Raw genomic sequence first — 23,697 nt, 5'->3', positions numbered from 1 at the left:
GCAGTGGGGTTACACACCCCCTTGCTCTTATGGAGCTTCAGAGTTTTTTTGACTAAAAGACTTCTACCTTGTTGCTGAGCAACATCACCTGGACAGGTAAGTGTCTTCCGTGATTCCCTGCAGCTCTGGAATATTCTAGCTAACCCCTATTTCTGGATGGTGGTTCCTTCATTAACTATCTGACGAGGGTCAAGCTCTGGGAGTCTTTACCTCACATGCAACCTTGCCCAAGTGTTACTGATTCAAGTTCATTGTTGCCTCCTGTGGTCATATCTTTTCTCTGATGAGCCTGAAATCTCTCAAATATGTTTGTCCCTTTTCCTTGTCCTCTAGTCTATGTTGCTCCTGTATTCCTGTCATTATTTAATAATTTTTTTGTTCTTTCATTAGTATACAATCCATCTTTCCATATTTCATAGTTCATAATAGTATCTAATATCATGTTCTTCATTGATGAAACAAAAATAAAAGAAAAAAAACTTGAAAATATAAAAACTATCAGTTTTATTTTCATTCTTATGTTCTATTGAGTATAGTCTCCACAAATTTCCCATAAGTGGACTTTCAATGAATCAGATGTTCAGTGATTATAAATGTAAATTATATGTTTATTTGGAATAAATGGTAAACAGATATGTTGGAACAAATGAAGACATACAAATATTCTAATAGGGCATACATAAAGATATCTATAACAGGAATGTATCAAAGGGCTTTTCTTTCTTTAATATTTCCATTCATGTAACTAAGACACTAATCTAACTACAGCAATGAAATATGCCTTTTGTACTGGATGTAAATGAGAACTGGTATTGTGAGTCATACTAATTGGAAAACTCAGTGGAGAATGAAGTACCTTTTCTGTCATTGGGTCCCAGGTAAGGCTAATAGAATAAGGTTCTTGAGAATCCAGACTCAATTTAGTCAGTAAGTAAGGAAACTGGTCCTCAGTATTTGAGTCAAATTTCACTGCAAATCCAGAGATGTTAAGCTAGATACCAAAATGACAAAGTATTAGTTGATAACAAGGAATCAGTCACTCTCATGGGCCAGAGTATTTGTATCATGAAATTTTGAGTAAGGGGGCCAGCATTGTGATGCATTGTGTTAAGCTGCCACTTGCAATGACTGCATACCATCTATGAGTGCTGGTTCAAGTCCAGGCTCCTCTGCTTCTGGTGCAACTTCCTGCTCATGAGCAAGGGATGGAAGCGAAGGATGCTCTGAGTGGTTAGGCTCCTGGCATCCTTGAGGGAGATGCAGATGGAGTCCCTGGCTGTTGGCTTCAGTTTGTCCCAGCCTAGGCTGTTGCCGCCATTTGAGGCGTGAACTAGCAGATGGAAGATCTGTGTTTGTGTGTGTGTGTGTGTGTTTTCCTCTCTCACTGTCACTCTGCCTTTAAAATAAATAATTTTTAAAAAGTTTTGAGAAAGAAGGAAAACATAATCAGTAAGCAGCAACATTTCAATTTGCTGTGAAAACTCAACAGAGAAAGGAAATTCTCAAAAATGCAAAATCAACACCTTATCAGAAAGTAAACTTTTATGGACATTAAAACTTTATTTTTCAAAGATTTTATTTGTTTATTTGAGAGGTAAAGTTATAGACAGTGAGAGGGAGAGAGAGAGAGGTGTCCTACATCCATTGGTTCACTCCCCAAATGGGCTGCAACACCTGAAGCTGCACCTCTCCAAAGCCAGGAGCCAAGAGCTTCTTCCAGATCTCCCACAAGGGTGCAGGGGCCCAAGCACTTGGGCCATCTTCTACTGCTTTCCCAGGCCATAGCAGAGAGCTGGATTGGAAGAAGAGTAGCTGAGACTAGAATTGGCACCCATATGGGATGTCGGTGCTACAGGCAGAGGATTAACCTACTGCACCACAGCACTGACCCCAGACATTAAAACTTTATATGGAGCAAAGTCTCAAGAGGAATCGGTTGTGGTGAATAGTGTGTGTGTATGTGTGTGTGTGTACACATAATCGAGAAGCAGAGAAACAGAGAGCGAGAGAAAAAAGAGAGAGAGGGCTCCCATTCACTGGATCACTCCTCAAATACCCACAGTATTTGGGACTGGGCCAGGGCTAAAGTGGGGAACTGGGAACACTATGCAGATCTCATATATGGGTGGCAGGGAATTCAATTACTTAAACCATCACTGCTACCTCCCAGGATCTGCTTTGGCAGGAAGTAGGAGTAGGAGTCAGAGCCAATAATCAAACCCACAAACTCCCATGTGAGACATAAGCCTTTTAGCTGTCTGGCAGATACACACTGCATTTTAAAAGTTTAACTACACAAGGTAACTTAGCTAGTCTAGACATCTGATGACAATAAATACTATTGCATCAATAAGTAGTAAATGATGTTTATTATCTCAGAATAAGTTGAGTATTAGAATGAGAAATTCAAATTCCTACGGGTGATATATTTGCTTTCTTAGACACAGATTAAATTAAATACAGAAGGCAAGCATCATGTCATCTCCTTTTGAAAAAATATAACCTACATTTTTATATTAGAAGCTCTAGTGGAAGTCTTCTGCTCAGGGGACCTCTTATTCCTTGTATGTGAATATTAAGATTTAATCCTCAGAGGCTCCCATTGTGGTTCAGTGGACCAAGTCATAGCTTGTGACACTGGCAGTTTCTGTTCGAGTCCTGGTTACTCTGCTTCTTATCCAGCTTCCTGCTGATGCCCCTGGGAAGATAGTGTAAGATGGTCCAAGATGGGCCCCTGGAACCTATGTGGGAGACCGAGGTTGGAGATGGAATTCCTAGCCCCTGGCTTCAGCCTGGAGCAGATCTGGCTGTTGAAGCCATTTGGGCAGTGTAGCAGCAGATGGAAGAGCTCCTGCTCTCTTTCTTTCTCTGTCACTTTCCCATTTAAATACGTAAATAAATAAATCTTTAGCAACAAAAAGATTAAATTTTCAAAGGACAATTTTATCTTTCTCATTTAGAAACAAGTTACTGGTCTTTTCTAGTGCTAACGAAGCCAGTGTTTTGATCCATTAAACAAAAGAAAAGTGTTTCTTGTGAACAACATGTTTCATCTGGTCAGTTGGTAGAGACAGAAATCTTCAGCTTACAGAAAATGTATGTCACTTATTACATGCTGACTTGGTAGATTTAAGTGAACTGTGTGTATTGATTTTTGATCTGCCTTCTGGAGTCATAAGCTTTTTGGCATTAGTATTTCTCAGAGAACTTGGCACTGTGTCTTTCACTTAGTGCATATTGAATAAATGATTGTTGAACTAAATTGAAAATCAACTAAAACATTGTTAATCATTGCCAAAAATCTGAAGGAGGGACAAATTTTTTTGTGTGTATTATGATAGTTCATAAAAATCAGAGATGAAAAGCTATTTAGAATTCAATGTAAGCAGAGGAGATTAGAGTTCAAATAATAAAGGTATGGTATACTTTCATTTTTTTATCTTGATTTTAAAAAGAAGAAATGGGAGGGTGTCACTGTAGCACAGCAAGTAAAGCCACTGCCTGCGACACCATCATTCCATATGAGTGCGGGTTCATGTCCTAGCTACTTCCCAACCAGATCCCTGCTAATTGCTTGTGAAAAGCAATAGAAAATACCCCCAATGTTTGGTCCCTATCACTGACCCAAAAGACCTGGATGAAGCTCCTGACTCCTGGCTTCTGCCTGGTCCAGCTCTGGCTGTTGCAGCCATCTAAGGAGTGAATCAACAGGTAGATCTCTCTGTCTTTATCTCTTTCATTCTCTCCTTCTCTCTTTCAAATAAATAAATAAATCTTAAAAATATTTTTAAAAAGAAGAGGTTTTGGAGTATATATAGTGTTTATACTTCACAAAGTATCTTAACAAATATATATATATATATGTATATGATACAAACATATGTATATCTAGTTGACATTCTGTATCTATGGGTTCTCTTTTTGTAACCTTGGCTTCAACCAAATTCAGATAAAAAATTCTAAAATTTGCATCTATACTAAACATGTACAGACTTTTTTTTGCCATTACTTTCTAAACAATACAGTATAACAACTATTTACATAGTATTTACAAGCAATCTAGAGATCATTTAAAATGTATAGAGGATGTATATAGGTTATATGCAAATTCTTTGTCACCTTATTCTATTTTTATTTTTTAATGTTTTATTTATCTGCTTGCTTGAAAGGCAGAGTGATACAGACAGAGAGAAAGAGAGACAAAGAGAATCTTCCATACATGGGTCCACTTCTGAAATGCCTGCAACAGCTAGGGATGGGCTAGACCAAAGCCAGGAGCCCAGAACTCCATCTGGGTCTCCCTCACGAGTGGCAAGAAACCAATTGCTTGGACCATCAGCTGCGGCCTGATAGGTGAATTAGCAGGAAGCTGGATTGGAAGCAGTGTTGGGGCTCAATTCCAGGTGCTCTGATGTAAGATGCAGGCATCTCAAGTGGCAGTTTAAACCACTGAGCCACAACACTTTGTATAAAGGACTTGAAAATCCAGAGTTTGGTGTCTGCGGGGGTCCTGGAAACAGTCCCCCTCAGATATCAAGGGACGACTGGTGTATTTTGGGAGGGTATTTGTCTTGATGAAGAGCATTGCTTGAAGTTCCCTTTGGATGAGATCGGTTTACAAAGTATATAAACTGAAATACAAAAGGATCACAATCAATATTCTCTTTCATAAAGATTTATCTTTGTGATGATTGAGGATAACAACATTGAAACATGGGGAATAAAGAAAAGGGCAATGATTTAGGGTGAAAACCTTTTGATTATGTTAACCATTAGGAGATTTCAGAGTGAGAACTATGATAAATGACTGCTATACAATTTTATCCACAGTTGACCTTTTTTATGTGATGCAAGAAAATTTGGAAAAAGCCAACTTCCAAAAAGTACAGCTCACTGCCAGAAAATTTGAATTTCATTTCCTGAAATGCCAATGGAATAGGCATATCTTCATTGTTGAAGGATTTCTCATTGTAGCTGGGCAAATGTGCTAGTGCATGACATTCAACAAAAACAATCTCTGATGTCTCAAATCTAGTTTCAGTAACCACTACATCCAACAGTGGGAAAAGGGGGATTGTATTGCCTCATCAGCTGTGGATTGCAACCCCCCAAATCTTGTTCCACAGGGGAATCATGTCTCTGGAACTAACTACCATGGCCACAGAAGATTTAATAAAAGACACAGCAACAGCAAGAGGCTCTCCAGGTGAGGCAGGGCTATAGTTTTATTACCTTAACCATACCTGCATAATAAAACCATTATGGAGTCCCAGTAAATATAGTAAATCTTATATTCTCACCTATAAAAGTTCATAATGAATTGAGCATAAATATCAGCAAAATATATAAATAATAAAACTACTCAAATACATACTGCATATTAATGAATATGGAAGTTTATTCTTGACTTCTGTAGGGTGCAACTTAAAATGCTGTTGCAAGCAAGAAATACCCAGCCATGAAATATAACAGAACGAAGACCAAGGGTCTGAAAACAGTGAAGTCTCATTCTAGTCACCCTATTGCTGACTTAGAGGAGCAAATTCTTTTGTTTTTTTAGCTTTTATTTAATGAATATAAATTTCCAAAGTACAGCTTATGGATTACAATGGCTTCCCCCCCCATAACTTGCCTCCCACCCACAACCCACCCCTTTCCTGCTCCCTCTCCCCTTCCATTCACATCAAGATTCATTTTCAATTCTCTTTATATACAGAAGATCAGTTTAGTAGATATTAAGTAAAGATTTCAACAGTTTGTCCTCACATAGCAATACAAAGTGAAAAATACTGTTGGAGTACTAGTTATAGTATTAAATAACAATGTACAGCACATTAAGGACAGAGATCCTACATAATATTTTTTAAAAATTGATTAATTTTCTATGCAATTTCCAATTTAACACCAAGTTTTTTTTTTCATTTTCAATTATCTTTATATACAGAAGATCAATTTAGCATATACTAAGTAAAGATTTCATCAGTTTGCACCCACACAGAAACACAAAGTGTAAAAATACTGTTTCAGTACTAGTTATAGCATTACTTCACATTGGACAACCCATTAAGGACAGATCCCACATGAGCTGTAAGTACACAGTGACTCCTGATGTTGATTTAACAATTTGACACTCTTGTTTATGGCGTCAGTAATCTCCCTAGGCTCTAGTCATGAGTTGCTGAGGCTATGGAAGCCTTTAGGGTTCGCCGACCTCAATCTTATTCTGACAGGGTCATAGTCAAAGTGGAAGTTCTCTCCTCCCTTCAGAGAAAGGTACCTCCTTCTTTGATGGCCCTGTTCTTTCCACTGGTATCTCACTTGCAGAGATCTTTCATTTAGTTCTTTTTTTTTTTTTTTTTTTTCGAGAGTGTCTTGGCTTTCCATGCCTAAAATACTTTCATGGGCTCTTGAGCCAGATCCGAATGCCTTGAGGGCTGATTCTGAGGCCAGAGTGCTATTTAGGACATCTGCCATTCTGAGTCTGCTGTGTCTCCCACTTCCCATGTTGGATCGTTCTCTCCCTTTTTTGATTCTATCAGTTAGTATTAGCAGACACTAGTCTTGTTTGTGTGATCCCTTTGACTCTTAGACCTATCAGTGTGATCAATTGTGAACTGAAATTGATCACTTGGACTAGCGAGATGGCATTGGTACCTGCCACCTTGATGGGATTGTATTGGAATCCCCTGGCACGTTTCTAACTCCACCATTTTCGGCAAGTCCAATTGAGCATGTCCCAAATTGTACATCTTAGAGGAGCAAATTCTCATGTTAGTTTTTCAGAATATATGGTTTGTCCACTTTCTTTTTGTTACTATGGGTATTTCCCTAAGTCATGGAAGCAGAAACAGTTTCTTGCTTGACCAGTACTTATCTTCTCTGTTGTTCCTGGTATGCAATAGCTTGGCATTTTCTCAGCGTCTACTGCCTTGTATCAGGGCACTGTTTGCTTCTTGGGGTTAATCTTGCTGAGTGTATTCTAATCATGCAGTCTTCTCCTTTTGCCAGTGACTGGTTTAGGAGTGGGTTTGGTACCAGTGCAATGTTAGTATGGAGATTGTTCCTTGTTCAACCTCTATAAATATGAGACCTGGCGGCAAGCAGACCCATGGTCCATGGCAACTGTTCTGTAAACACTCATGGAGTGTGTTTTTGGGTAAATTCAATATGTAAGGCTATAAAGAAAAATTAAAAAGGTCCTGTATCTTTGATAATGCTGAATTGATGTGCCTCTGATTTTCTTTTAAAGTGTGATAAACATATTTTCTTAATGTTGCAACTATTTAACTCAGGGCTTTCTTTTGCAGCAGAAATCACCCTCAATGATGTAGCAGTATTTTTTAACAGAGAAATCACAATTTATGGAAATTATAATTTTAAAGATAATTATTTGAAAATTGTTAGAGGAATCTATGATCTCCCATATCACAAAGCAAATGGCAAACAGTGGTAAACAGTCCTCTTTGGGTCATTTGGAGAATACTTTTTTTTTTTTGATTCCTACATTATTTTCTACAGGAACACTTTTGATAGCAAACACTATTCAAATTTTCATTATTTCTCAACAGCTTTTTTTGATTTTAGAAAATAAAAAAACTAGCACAGAATCTCGAGAAAATAAATACTAACACATTTCTAAACAGAATTCTGAGAAAATATAATTTTTGTTGACTATATGGCATATAATTGTTGGCCTCATTCCCTAAATTTTAAATTTTAGTGGGATAACTAACGTGATTTTCTTGAGTTTATAGATATTTTGCACAAATTATGATTTTATAGTGGTATATTATTTTCATTTACTTATTAGCATTTTCAGGTCAAAAAATTTGTACAATTTCAATAAGTAAATTAAAAAGAACTGTACCATCATTACTTTTCATGTTTACCAATCTTGGTAGCAATAATTTCAAAAGGGAGACATTGCCTATTTATGAAAATTCTCAGATTAATAAGATAGAATTGTCACTTGAAGTCCTAATCTGTGTAACCAGAAATTACATAAGGCATAATTTGAGATGGATTTTCTTTTAGTCTGTAATTTTCCTACATTGTTTTCAGTTAAAATATAAAAAATGACACTCATGTTAAGAACAGAAATGAAAAATAAGCATGTTATTCTAATTGTATACTTTATAATTCAGAATTTAGTTTCTAAAATTCTGGTTGAATGTTTTCCATTGTTGTAATGTTGCTGAAGGCAAAGCCCAGCCCATAGCCATATTATTTTATACATAAATAATGTACTTATACTTTTTGAAACTTTACAAAAATAAAAAAACATAGTTGATTTATTCATGCAATAATAGAGCATCATCTACCTATTCATCTATCTCTAGCTATTGATCAAGTGATTGATCTATCTACCTACCAACCTACCATCTGTCTTAGGCACAATGTTAGGTGCAAATGAGCCCAATATATAATTTCTGAAACATATTTGGGCCTATGTGGTTAGATAATTAACAAATAAATAAAAACAACAAGAATAAAAATTAATAGCATTACACAATTGCATAATCTATTTAAAATAATGCAATGCTGTGTGCTAATTTAAAGAAGTAACAGGGATTAAGGATTAGGGAGGGGACAAGGGTTGGTGGGTCTTGCAGAGAAGGTTCAGCTGTGGAAAGGGGTTTTCCAGGACCTGGATGATGAAAAGGAGCTGATCATGTAGGAGCAGAGGGGTTAATATAGGAAGTGAGAAGAATGTGACCAAAGATCTGGAAACTGGAAAAGGATTGCTCCATTTGAACATAAAGGAGCTCAGTGTGGATGGATTATGGTTATCATGCTTCTATTAGATACTAGTTCCTCTCTCTCTCTCACCACTCCCAATACCCCCATGGTCCTTTATGCTTTTATTATTTCTTACTTTTATTATAGAAGGAAAGAAAGGAAAGCCACATGAGTCTTATTTTTATAATAATTCTGTGGTTGAGGTGTCAAGTTTTTTCCCCACTTTCACTGAGGTATTATTGACAAGGTGTCAGGTTTAAATGAGAAGAATGAACAAGACTCGGCCAAGGGCATTGAGCTCTTTGTACTTCCAACCAAGTTCAAATACATGACCCTTTTTATAGCTGAATGATCTGCTCTCTGTCTAGCTTTCCAATTAATCTTGGATCCATGTTTAAATTTATAACCTGAATTATGTTCTTCCCTATGAAGCTTGCCCAGAATTCTTTCCAGAGCATGCCTTAAGAATAGAAGAGTCTTTTAAATATGATGGGATTTTAACCCGAAATGAGGTACAGACTCGACCTTGCCCATCACAGTCTGACAGTTTGGGGCACTATGGTCCTTATTTCAGAGTGTTAACTATAGAGTTGTTGAGGACACGAACTTGGGAAGGTGAAGTTATCAAATTCCCATGCCTTTTGCCCTTGTCCCCCTTGTCTCTGTGTTCCCATATTTCTGTGCCTCTATGGTAACTAGTGTCCTGGTAACCAACAGGTCCACTTGATTGGCTAGTTGCCCACAGTCTTATGCAACTGCTTGGCTCTGGGCCACTTTTGTCTGTAAACCCACTTAAGCAACTGGGGGACGTGGCTAGGCACAGCTGCTTATGGATGTGTGGCTGTATGCGGTTATTGGTGGATGTGGTTATTGGTGTGTGTAGTTGTATGTGGATGTGTGTAGATTTCTGTGTGTGTGTCTGACAGCTGCCATGGACACAAAGACAGATATCTCCTTTGGCCCCACCACAATCTGGGCCAAGCAGCTGTTCTTGTTACATTTCTCACTGCAACTGTGAGCAAAGGAGATATAAACCCACAAACGACCCCAAGTTGTTTTCTGACTTGTTGGACTCTGGATCTGCTTGTCCTGGGCCTTAAGCTGTGAGCATACAACAGTCTTTGTAGTTAGACTTCCCTGAAATTGAATTCTGTTTCTATTCCTCAGTTGCTGGATGACTTTGTGCAAATTATTAGTCTTTTATCTTCATTTTCCTCATGTTTAAATTACATAAATATTATCAATTGTACTGGTATAAGTAAAATGCCCATTTTAGTGCTTGTTATAGAAGCAATGTTTAATATTTAATGAACATTATTTACATTCACTATGTGGTTTTTTTTTTTGAGACTAATGTAATTCTCCTAGTTTCTTTTTTTTTTTTAATACAAAAAACACTTCATTTCGCAATTGTCAGGGCATTCCAGGAATTCATCACGTGCCGAAAGGCAAATGCTGCTTTCAATAAACTTTTTAAAATCAGTTGCTAAATTAAACTGTTGATTTTTTAAAAGGAAGGATGGAACCAAATATGACAAATTGCTGAAATAATTTATTTATAAACAAACAAATTAGAACTTTAATTATATAATTATTAACAAATATGTGTTCAGTACCTGTTAAACAACTAGAAAACTATTAGAGAGTTTTTGTAAAAAAAATACTGCTGTTTCAAATGGAATAATCACAATGTATGGTTGGATTTCTATAATATATAAAAAGAAATTCAATTTCTTGATTCAGTAAATATAATTTGGTGCCTACTATGAAATTATTAGGTACATTCTAGTGGGGAAAAATCTATTTTGCATGTTCTCTCTTACCCTCTTTCTTTCTCTCAGTCTCACTCTCTGTCTCATTTGTTCTCTTATCCTTTTCCTCCTTGGCTGGAGCAGATGGTTTGTATGACACAGGGATACAGAGTTAGAAAATTATTATAGAACAGAGAACTAAATAGGTAAGTAACATTATTAAGGATAAAGTCAAGTAGGTGTTTCATGGTAACAGTAAAGGGTTATATATTGGTGGGGGGAGAAGAAGAATACAAAAATAAACTTGTATTGACTTGGAATTCGAGGTATCTGTGTTAAGATTCTCAGGTGATATATAGATAGTTGTAGATATGTAGGTGTTTGTATGCATATATAAGCAAGTATGTGTATGTATGTATGAAACATATTTTAACTTTTTCTGTCAGCTGAGAGAGCTTAAAATCAGTGAACATTCTTAGCATCCAGAGCTTATTTTCTAAATACTGTACTCCACCAGAAGGAACCAAGACTCTTTAGAAAAATAGCTGGGTCCAAAATTAGACAGGGAGAATACCAGAATCTAAGGAATTTCTGACAAAAATTACATCAATTGAGCAGGAAACAGACTGAATAGTCTTCCATTGACCAAATTTGGGAGAATTTGAGAATTCAAATAAAGCAAGAAAGTAAAAAGCTCATCAAGTGAGAATCTGTAAGATCATATTGATATATATTAAAATGAATAATTGCCTGAAAAAAGAAAGAAAATCTTTGCTTTTTAGTAGTATGGCAATGAAAAAACATAAAATCAATGATAAAATTATAAAATCAGTTTGAAAATTATCACAGAGGTAGGGACTGTGGTACACAAAGTTAAGCTGTTGCTTGGGACAAATGCATCCCATATCAAAGTACATGAGATTGAGACCTGCTTCTACTTCTGATCCAGCTTCCTGCTAATTTTGTACCCTGGAAGGCAGCAGATGTTGGTTCTAGTACTTAGTTCTAGTTCTTAGACCTGGATGGAATTTTGGGTTCTGGTTTTGGCAGACCAGCCTCTTCCATTCTGGGCATTTGGGCAGCAACCTAATGGATGGAAGATCTCCTTTTTTCCATCTCTCTCTTCCTCTCTTTGTCTTCAAATCAAGGGAAAGTAAGTAAATGAATTTTAATAAAAATTTAAAAAATATAATCAGCATAGTAATATTTGAGGCAAATAATAGATCTTAAAACAAGGCAGTAAAAGTTTTATAAAGAAAAATATATTTTTCTCCTCACAAAATTGTTCTCAACTATTAATTCAGCAATAAGTGTAATTATTGAGTTTATAGTGGAGAAACCTTACAATTACCCTCTTTAAAAATTTTTGTTTGTTTTTACTGAATTTGAAAGGCAGATAAGCAGAAAGAGCAAGCAAGAGAGAGACCTCCATCTGCTGGTTCACTTTCCAATACCTGTAATAGCTGAGCTGGGCCAGGCTAAAGCCAGGAAACCAGAACTCAATCCGTGTCTTCTATTGGGGTGGCAGGGACCCAAATACTTCAGCCATCACCTGCTATCTCCCAGATTGTACATCAATAGGAAGTTGAAATCAGGCAAAGCCAGCGCTCAGACCTAGGCACTCTGATATGGGATGTGGGTGTCCCAAGTTGTATCTTAACCACTACAGCACATGCCTACCCTCTAAACTAACGTCTTACTCTAGAAATAAAAACATCACCATCCACTGGACAAGTCTGCATAGTATGTCCTCAACATGATGCACTGAGAAGGATTCAGCAGTCCTTCAGCGATATTTTTGACAAAAATACATTATCGGAACATAACTGTGAGGAAACATCATACCAACCCAAACGGAGGGATATTTTACAATGTCATGGGTTTTGATTTTAACTTGTTGCTGTAGGAAACTGCCAAATTATCACACAAGATGGCAGTTTCTTACAAGTTTTAATAAGTTTTACTCTTAATGAAAATTTAAAAGCAAAATCAAAAAGAGATAAATGGACAAACAAATCATTTTGGTAGGGGCTGGTGCCGTGGCTCACTTGGTTAATCCTCCGCTTGTGGTGCTGGCATCCCATATGGGCGCCGGTTCTAGTCCTGGCTGCTCCTGTTCTGATCTAGCTCTCTGCTGTGGCCCGGGAAATCAGTAGAAGATGGCCCAAGTCCTTGGGCCCCTGCACCCACGTGGCAGACTGAGAAGAGGCACTTGGCTCCTGGCTTCGTTTGGGTGCAGCTCCAGCTGTGGCGGCCATCTGGGGAGTGAACCAACGGACAGAAGACCTTTCTCTCTGTCTCTGCCTCTCACTGTCTGTAACTCTACCTTTCAAATAAATAAATAAATCTTTTAAAAAATCATTATGGTAAGAGATAAACACATGAGAGGTCACATGGCAGTGGGCACCTACCACAATTGGATGCCCAGGAGAAGGAGCCAGAAACAGCACTGAATTTGAATTCTGAGAGATGAAGAAAAATTAACAGTGTAAAGGATAGGAGAACAGTATGCAGACTGAGGGTTTCATATACGCAAAGGGGCTAAGGCAGGAGATGTGAAGCGGTGAAAGATTTAGTATAACTGAAACCAGGATGAATTGAAGTTGGAGAATCAATGCAAACAGCACAATGTGTTGTATCCTGCAGGAGACACCACAAGGTCGGATGGAGCCTAGGACTTCACCAATAGTGACGTCCTATATGACTTTTTCCATTTCCTTGTCCTGCTGCTCCCATATCTTACTAATTTTAACAGCAAGTGGTTCCCTAACAAGTCACTTAGCCTGGAATACTTGACTTAAAGTCAGCTTTCTGGAGAGTAACAAATCGAGCTTAAAGTTTCCTGTACAAAAATATAGAGACAAATAGCTATGAATGCAGTATTGTTTTTGAGGCATTGTTTAGCATCACGGACAGTTACTTGATTAATGAATCATAGACTTTGTAATGTGAAGCTGACTAAATCATAGAGTCATGTGATTTTTATGGCCGAGAAAATCACCTTTGAAATCATTGAATGCTAGCTTCTCTTTTTTACCAATAAACCGAGGCTCAAGCAATTCGGAAATTCCCATCAAGAGCTTGTCAGAAAGGTCATTCTTTATGACCCTGTAATCCTCTTTTTATGGAACATAGCTTAGGTAAGTAGTCATAAACTCAGATTTATATAGAGAGATTTTCATCTCACTATTATATAGAATAGTAAAAAAAAATTTGGAAGTCATCCAAATGTCCAAAATATGAGAAAGGGTAAACACATTATAGAATATGTATTGGCATATATATTCATATACTCAAAAGGGTACTTTAGGACAATATTTAAGGGATGTGACAAGGCTCACAAATTGAGGTTGGAAGAAAAGATGAAAATAGGCACATTCGTTAAGAGAAAAGAATCAAAGGAATATATCAAAATATTAATGATGGTTATCTCTGGGTAGCTGATTTATATTTTCTTTTTATGTCATTATTCATTTTTAAAGTTTTCCAGAATAAGCATACATTACTTTTATCAGCATTTATTTTTTAAAAGGGGAAATATACACTGAGCCTTCCAGATTTAAAATGACATCTTCCAAGGTCAAATGGACATATCACTCAGGGTTGAAGCTAGAATTTAAGAACCCTCATTGTTTTAATTTTTTTGAGGATTTAGTTATTTATTTTAAAGTCAAAGTGAGAGAAAGAAAGAGAGAGAGAGAGAGAGAGAGAGAGAGAATCGTCTGCTGGTTCACTCTTCAAATGCCCATGGCAACCGCGGCTGTACCAGGCCAAAACAATGAGTAGGAATTCAAGCAAGGTCTATCATGTGGGTCGTAGGAACCCAAATATTTGAACCATCACCTGCTGCCTCCTAGAGTGTACATTAGCAGGAAGCTGCGGCAGAAGCAGAGCTGGTATTTAAATCCAGGGTCTCCATTACAGTATGAAAATGTTATCTTGACCATTGTGACAAATGCTGGCCCCTGTTATTGTCATTGTTGATTGCAGTCATCCTGTTAGGTAAAGCTTATTGATCTTCATTATGGTTTTAATCTGTATTATATAGATGATTAATGACAATGAACTGCTTTTCATGTGTATATTGATTATTTGTGTATCCTCTTTGGTACAGATGGCCCCTTTTTGCCTTTTGCTCATTTTCCAATTGCATCATTTTTAATTGTTTCATTTTAGTGGTTATAATATAATCTTGATTTCAACCCAGTGTAGAGTATGCTATTTGTAAATATTTTTGTGTATACTCATTTCAAATAATTATGTTTTCTTGCTGGATTTATCCTTTTCCCATTGTGCTTAAGCCTCCTTTTTCTCTAGTAATTCTTTTGTTCTAAGATCCACTTAATCAGATATTAATATATCCAGGTTGTTTTGTTTATTGATATTTGCATGCTGTCTTAGTACACTGTATGTTACTATAATAAAAACCTAAGACTGGGGATTTTGTAAAGAAAAGAGGCTTATTTTGGCTCAGGTTTCTAAGATTGAATGGAACCAACTTTTTTCCTACTGTCATTCAGGTCGTGAGAACAAATCTTATAAATACCGATTTCCAATTTTGAGTATGGCTCTAATGAGTACTAGCTTATCACTACTTCTTATTTATATCCTTGTCTCATCAAAATAAAACAGTTGACAGATCTTTAAAATCTCTAACAGATCCTAATTTTTTTTTAAAGATTTTATTTATTTACTTGAGAGGTAGAGTTACAGACAGTGAGAGGGAGAGACAGAGAGAAAGGTCTTCCTTCCGTTAGTTCACTTCCCAAATGGCCGCAACAGCTGGAGCTGCATGATCCGAAGCCAGGAACCAGGAGCTTCTTCCGGGTCTCCCATGTGGGTTCAGGGGCCCAAGGACTTGGACCATCTACTACTGCTTTCCCAGGCCACAGCAGAGAGCTGGATTGGCAGAGGAGCAGCCAGGACTAGAACCGGAGCCCATATGGGATGCTGGCGCCGCAGGCAAAGGATTAACCTACTGAGCCACGGTGCTGGTCCCCAGATCCTAATTTTGTATTTTTGTGGTTTCAAACATACTGTCTACTCCATAATTACAAAATATTTTAATTCACAGATATAAAACACCATTTAGAGTGATTTAATCAATTAATGATTACATTTCCAACTTAACTATTTCCTCCTACTGTATCGGTATGTGCACATGCCTTGTTGTTTACAAACTGCATCAAGCACACTTTGGCACACAGAAATCATTAAAGCTTAAAGAATGCTGTCCCATTTTCTTTCAGCAAAATGGAATGCTACAGGTTTCTGACACAAAACAACATGATTTAGGTCTTCCTGTTGAATGACCACCTGGATGAGAATTACATGATTTTTTTTTTTGTCCTTAGAAATACATGGTTCACACATAAATAATTTAGTTCAAGAAAATTCATTCAAAATGTCAACATGTAGAGGCACATAGTCTGAAATTTCATTTAGCAGATAAATTTCACAATTTTTAGGGTGTAAACTTGGTGCTACCATCTGTCTTTTTTTATATGCTGTGATATATCTAAATATAATGAATTTTAGATAATTTTCTTTGCCTTTAAGAGCAAAACATGTAACACATTGTGAATTTCAATTGTGTTCAACTTAATCTAGGAGACAGATTACAAATAGAAAGCTAGAAAGATTCTGATTCGCTTTTATAATTTCTTGAAAGTTGATGCAGTATTTTAGCCTATGAAACAAGGGTGTTGAAGGGTTTTACATTAACAATAATTTATTTCACTGTTCTTTCTTTTAAGGGACTACATTATTATGTGTATATTTTAGCTTACTTTACCAGAGCTGGAAATAATTTATTAGTAATGACTAAATAGCAATAGCAATGATTAATAGTAATGATTAGCAGCTTAAATAGCAAATAAGATAATGAAATAGAAAAAATATCTTGAGATATATAACAATTATCATTAAGATTCCCTAATAAATCTTAGACTTACATATGGCACAACGAATCCTTACAGTAACTGCAAGGTAGAATTAATCTTACTCTATTAAAAATAAGTATTGTTTTCTTCCAAAAAGAATACAATTAAAGAAATATATGCCCTTACGTGCAGTAAGAGAAAAAGGAGACTAGAGCAGGCATTGTGGTGCAGTGGATTATGTCGGCCCTTGGGACAGCCTGATCACAATCCAGGACAGTGCCTGTTTGAGTCCTGTCTACTCTTCCGATTCAGTTTTCTGCTAATGTGCCTGAGAAGCAGCAGATAATGGTTGAGGTACTTGAGTCCTTGGCACTCAAATAGGAGACCAAGATGGAGCTTGACTTCTGGCTTTGTCATATTAACAGTGGTATGGATTCTTTTCCCTGAATAAAATATTGGTACTATTGTTACTATCATAATGCATATATTGGAAATAATGTAATCCCAATGAAAACATCAACGAAAATTAACAACCTAACTTTTCAGTGTCTGAGAGAAATAAAATCAAGTTATGTGTTAGAAATCATAATGTGCATTTGGGTTGGTTCCAGGTCTTATCTATTGTGAATTGAGCTGCAATAAACATTAATGTGCAGATGGCTTTTCTGTTTGCCAATTTAATTTCCTTTGGGTAAATTCCAAGGAGTGGGATGGCTGGGTTGAATGGTAGGGTTATATTCAGGTTTCTGAGGAATCTTCAGACTGACTTCCATAGTGGCTTAACCAGTTTGCATTCCCACCAACAGTGGGTTAGTGTCCCTTTTTCCCCACATCTTCACCAGCATCTATTGTTGGTAGATTTCTGAATGTGACCCATTCTAACTGGGGTGAGGTGAAACCTCATTGTGGTTTTGATTTGCATTTCTCTGATTGCTAGTGATCTTGAACCTTTTTTCATGTGTCTGTTGGCCATTTGGATTTCCTCTTTGGAAAGATGTCTGTTGAGGTCTTTGGCCCATCTCTTACATGGGTTGTTTGTTTTGATGTTGTGGAGTTTCTTGATTTCTTTGTAGATTCAGGTTATCAACCCTTTATCTGTAGCATAGTTTGCAAATATTTTTCCCCATTCTGTCAGTTTCCTATTCACTTTCCTGACTGTTTCTTTTGTAGTACAGAAATTTCTCAATTTGATGCAATTGATCACACTGATAGATCTAAGAGTCAAAGGGATCACACAAACAAGAATAATGTCTGCTAATACTAACTGATAAAACCAAAAAGGGAGAGAAGGATCCAACATAGGAAGGGGGAGACACAGCAGACTCATAGAATGGCAGATGTCCTAAATAGCACTCTGGCCTCAGAATCAGCCGTTAAGGCATTTGGATCTGGCTGAAGAGCCTATGAGAGTATTTTAGGCATGGAAAGCCAAGACACTCTCGAAAAAAAAAAAGAAGAAGAAGAAGAAGAAGAAGAAGAAGAAGAAGAAGAAGAAGAAGAATACCTAAATGAAGGATCTCAGCAAGTGTGATCCCAGTGGAAAGAACGGGGCCATCAAGGTAGGAGGTACCTTTCTCTGAAGGGAGGAGAGAACTTCCACTTTGACTATGACCCTGTCAGAATAAGATCGAAGTCGGCGAACCCTAAAGACTTCCATAGCCTCAGCAACTCATGACTAGAGCCTAGGGAGATTACTGACGCCATAAACAAGAGTGTTAAATTGTTAAATCAACATCAGGAGTCACTGTGTACTTACGCCCCATCTGGGATCTGTCCTTAATGGGTTGTCCAATGTGAAGTAATGCTATAACTAGTACTGAAACAGTATTTTTACACTTTGTGTTTTTGTGTGGGTGCAAACTGATGAAATCTTTACTTAGTATATACTGAATCGATCTTCTATATATAAAGATAATTGAAAATGAAAAAAAAACTTGGTGTTAAATTGGAAATTACATAGAAAATTAATCAATTTTTTTAAAAAAAAATATCATGTAGGATCTCTGTCCTTAATGTGCTGTACACTGTTATTTAATGCTATAACTAATACTCCAACAGTATTTTTCACTTTGTGTTGCTATGTGAGGGCAAACTGCTGAAATCTTTATATATACTAAACTGATTTTCTGTATATAAAGAGAATTGAAAATGAATCTTGATGTGAATGGAAGGGGAGAGCGAGTGGGAAAGGGGAGGGTTGCGGGTGGGAGGGAAGTTATGGGGGGGGAAGCCATTGTAATCCATAAGCTGTACTTTGGAAATTTATATTCATTAAATAAAAGATAAAAAAAAGAATTCATAATGTGCATAAAGGTTATTTTCACTTCGCATTCATGATGAAGCTTTTTCAAATTTGTTTCTAAAGCAAATCTCCACAGAAGCAGCTGTGACAGCATGTACTAGAACACCATCAACATTTCAGCGGCTTAGTGCTCTCCAGCACAGTTCCTTTCCCCTCAGGATTATCATCACATATTTCCCCTAACACCTCTAAATTCCTGTAGTAATCTAAATATGATGTTATTGTACAAAAAGAGAAAAGTGTTTAATAGGTATTATAGCTTTGTGTTACTGATATTCCCGTGTAACGAATTGCCACAAAATTGAGCGGATGAAATGAAAACTGTATATTTACTCATATAATTTGTGGGTTGGACATCTGGACATAAAGGAATACCAAATGTAATTGTAGAGTACATAATACTTGATCATAATAAGCATCTTTGTTATTGGTTTATTAATTTACTATGTATATTTTTATCATTGTTTTAGAGTGTACACCTTCCATTCGTGTATGTGTATATGTGTATAAATTTTCTAAACCAGTATGCCCTATTACTCTGGCAGGAGACTCACACAAACGATGTTTTCTATGTCTCTTGATTGCATTGACATTGCATATTGATTGACTAACCTACACTGTCTAGGTTTGTTTGAGTACACGCTATGATGTTCACACCATGATAACAACACCTAATGATTTCTTAGAAATCTCTCTTGTTAAGGATGTGTGACTCTAAATAGCTCCTGAAATTAAATGCCTGTGCCTTATTTTGAATTAAACGTTAACTTGCATATTAGTTTCTTGAGGCTGCCATAAGAAAATACCATCAGCGGTGACATTAACAATGGAAATTCATAGCCTAGCAGAGTTGGCTCCTTCTAAGTGCTGTGAGAAAGAATGTGCTCCATGTCTCTCTCCTAGCTTCTGGTAGCCTCAGGCATTCATTTGCTTGTGGATGGCATTCCTTCTGTGTTTTCACATAATCTTCCTTCGTGTGTCTGTTTCTGTATCCACATTTCCCTCTTTTTAAAAGAAGTCTACTCACATTGGATAGAGGCCCATTCTACCTGATTGTTTCTATAAAGACTGTGTCTCCAAATAAGGTCACATTTTTGAGATATTAGGGGTGAGGACTCCAACATATCTATTGTAGGGGGACCCAGTTCAACCCATAACAGCCTGTGTTGCATATTTTTATTGCCATCATTCTTAAATGAGGAAATAAATCTCTTTCAAGCAGATATGGCATGCCTCATACTGTTCTACGTGTGGACCCCAGATGGCGAAAATCTGTATTCCGTGAGTGCTGCCGAGAAACAAGAGATGAAAATTTCTTCCAGAAATGCCAGAAAACCAAACTCATTGTTAAAGAATTGGCCTACAGTCCTGCTCATTAGCTCTGATTCAAGAAACAGTGTGTGGTCATGGCAGCTTTGCCAAAGTCCAGTAGCCTGTGCTATAAATGTGGTGAAAAATGAGGATGGCTGACTTTTAATCAACAAAATCAAAAGTTGTGGCAGTTTTGAAAATTTAAATGCATTATCACAAAAACTGACTCCTCTAATTGAATTTATTCAAGATTTTTTTTAAATGTTCCTTTAATATTACAATAACATGGTTTCTTTATCAAGGAAACAACCATTAGTATTTTCATTGTGAAATTAAAATCTGAAATGATATATAGCAATGACTTGGCATAGGTCAGTTACTCTATCTTGTCAGGCTCAAATGAAATCTAGATTTTCCTTTCATAAACCTTACAAGGACTAGTTCAGTGTATTTCTTTGCTGTTTTATTATTAGTTTTAAATTAAATGTGGATGATTTACTTTGGTTCCATAGCAAAACTGATCTCCAAAATTTGTCCCAGAAACCTTAAATACTCACCCCAACTCAATTCAACTATGGTCAAATTATTTAATCCAAGGGCCAGCGCTGTGGTGTAGCAGGTAAAGCCACCACCTGCAGTGCTGGCATCCCATATGGGCACAGGTTCAAGTCCTGGCTGCTGGACTTCTGATCCAGCTCTCTGCTGTGGCCTGGGAAAGCAGTAGAAGATGGTCTAAGTGTTTGGGCCCCAGCACCCACATGGGAGATCTAGAAGAAGCTCCTGGCCTACCTTTGGATTGGCCCAGCTCAGGCTGTTGCCTCCCCCGATGCCTCTGTAATTCTGCCTTTCACATAAATAAATAAATAAATCTTTTAAAATATTATTTAGTTCTTTAAATCATCAGAACAGCAAAAATAACACTAATGAAAATAAAACCAACTAATGCTATCATTTATGCAGCTATATTAGTTTGTCTCATTATTTTTTTTATTTGTTTGTCTCATTATTTTATTTCTAACAGTAATAGCTTAACAAGTTTTGAATCAAATTTTATTTTATAGGATTCTTTAAAAATATCTTAGATAAAACTATAATTTCAGCCAGATCTTATTTTATGTTCTAAATAAGAATTAATGAAAATGTCTAAATTTTCCATTTCCTCACATTATAATTTTATATTTTTATTTTATTTGACCCATCCTAGTGGTTATAAAGTAGTAACACACCATGATTTGAATTTGCACTCTAGTAATGACAAATGATATTAAGCATATTTTCATGTGTTTACTGGTCAGTTATGTAATATGCATATTACCAATTTACTCATTTTTTAATCAGCCATTTGTCTTTTGCCCTTGTGTTTTAAGAGATTCTGATGTATTCTGCGTTCTAGACACTTATCAGATATCTAATTTGTTAATATGTTGTCCTTATATATTTGCTACAATGTCATGATTATCATAGCTCTATTTTGTTTTGACATCAGGAAACGAGTCCTCTAATTTTGTTCCTTTAAAAAAATGGTTTTGTTTGAATCTCTTGTATTTCCAAATGAAGTTTAGCACCAAATTACTGATATCTGAAAAAAAGGAAGTTGAAATTTTGATAGGGGTTAAGTCTTCCAACTCATGATGACTTAGGATGTCATTCCACTTATTTGGATATTCTGTAGTTTATTTCAATTATTTTAAGATTTTCATTGTTCATATTTTGCACTTTTCATTTTATTTATTTTTAAAGCTTCACTCATTTATTTGAAAAGCAGAGTTAGAGAGAGAGTGGAGAGACAGAGAGAGAGATCTTCCATCTGCTTGTTCATACCCCAAATGGCTAAAATGGCTGGAGCTGAGCCAGGTCAAAGCCAGGAGCTAGGAGCTTCATTTGAATCTTCCATGTGGGTACAGGGGCCCAAATACTTGGGCAATGCTGCACTGTTTTCCCATGTACATTAGCAGGGAGCTGGATAATAAGTGGAGCAGCCAGGATTTTAACCGGCACCCATATGGGATGCCAGTATCACAGGGGGCAGCTATATCCGCTATGCCACAGTGTCAGCCCCAACTTTTCAATTTTATTAAAAATAAAATTGTTTTCTTAGCTACAGTTGGAATTGTTCAATATTCGTACATAGAAATAAAATAAAAGTTCTAACAGTTTTTCACTAGGATTCATGATGGTAGACTTTGGCTCTCAGTTGCTGGAGTTGTGTATTGTGTCTGTGTTTGTGCTGTGTGTCCACACCTTCCACATAGGTCCACAGCATTATTTTTCCTTCCATAGAATTTCCACTGCATTTTTCTCTTTAATTCTCCTTGGAGAATGCACTTCTTACTCCTCCCCCCCTTTTTTAAAAAGATTTATTTATTTGAAAGCCAGAGTTACACAGAGAGGAGAGGCAGAGAGAGAGACAGAGAGAGAGAGGTCTTCCAGCCGATGGTTCACTCCCCAGATGGCCGCAATAGCTGGAGCTGTGCCAATCCGAAGCCAGGAGCCAGGAGCTTCCTCCAGTCTCTCACGCAGGTGCAGGGGCCCAAGGACTTGGGCCATCTTCCACTGCTCTCCCAGGCCACAGCAGAGAGCTGGATCGGAAATGGAACAGCTGGATCTTAAACTGGCGCCCATATGGGATGCCAGCGCTTCAGGCCAGGGCATTAACCCGCTGCACTACAGTGTTGGCCCGTTACTCCCTTTTTAAATTTTATTTTATATATTTTATATTTTTATCTTATTTTTAATTATTTACTTTTACTATTTATCTCTAGCCTAGTGTAGTATGTCTTTCCCTATTTCACCATCTTATAGACCAATGGAGCAGAATAGAAACTCCAGAAATCAATCCACACATCTATAACCAACTTATCTTTGAAGAGCTAAAATCAATCCCTGGATTAAGGACAGACTCTTCAATAAATAGTCCTGGGAAAACTGGATCTCCACATGCAGAATTATGAAATTAGACCACTACCTAACACCTTATACAAAAATCCACTCAAAATGGATCAAAGACCTAAATCATGACCGAATACCATCAAATTTCTAGAGAACTTGGGGAAATTCTGCAAGACTTTGGCATAGGCAAAGACTTATTGGAAAAAAACCCAGAAGTATGTTTAATAAAAGCCAAAATTGACACATAGAATTACATAAAGCTGAGAAACTTCTGCAAAAAAAGCACTTAGTAAAGTGAAGAAGCAACCAACAGAATGGAAGAAAATATTTGCAAACAATACAACTGATAAGAGATTAATATCCAGAATCTACAAAGAGCTGAAGAAATTCAACAACAAAACAAACAATCGAGTTAAGAAATGGGCAAAGGCTTGAACAGGTATTTTTCAAGAGAGGAAATTCAAATGACCAACAAACACTGATAAAATGCCCAGGATCACTAGCCAACTGGGAAATGCAAATTAAAACCACAATGAGGTTTTACCTCACTCCAGTTAGAATGGCTTTCATAAAGAAATCAACAAACAAAAGTGCTGCCAAGGATATGGGGGAAAATGTACCCTAATCAACTGTTGGTGAGAATGTAAACTGGTGCAGCTACTGTGGAGGACCCTATGGAGATATCTAAAAAATCTGAATATGGACCTACCATATGATCCAGTCATCCCACTCCTGGAAATTTATCTAAACCAAAAGAAATCCGAGTACGAAGGAGTTATCTGTACCCGCATGTTCTTTGTAGATTGATTCACATAGCTAAGAT

This window comes from Lepus europaeus, chromosome 16 (genome assembly GCF_033115175.1).
Source record: "Lepus europaeus isolate LE1 chromosome 16, mLepTim1.pri, whole genome shotgun sequence".
Lineage (NCBI taxonomy): Eukaryota > Metazoa > Chordata > Mammalia > Lagomorpha > Leporidae > Lepus > Lepus europaeus.
The sequence above is the reverse complement of the archived record's forward strand: the minus strand, read 5'-3'. Positions refer to the sequence as shown.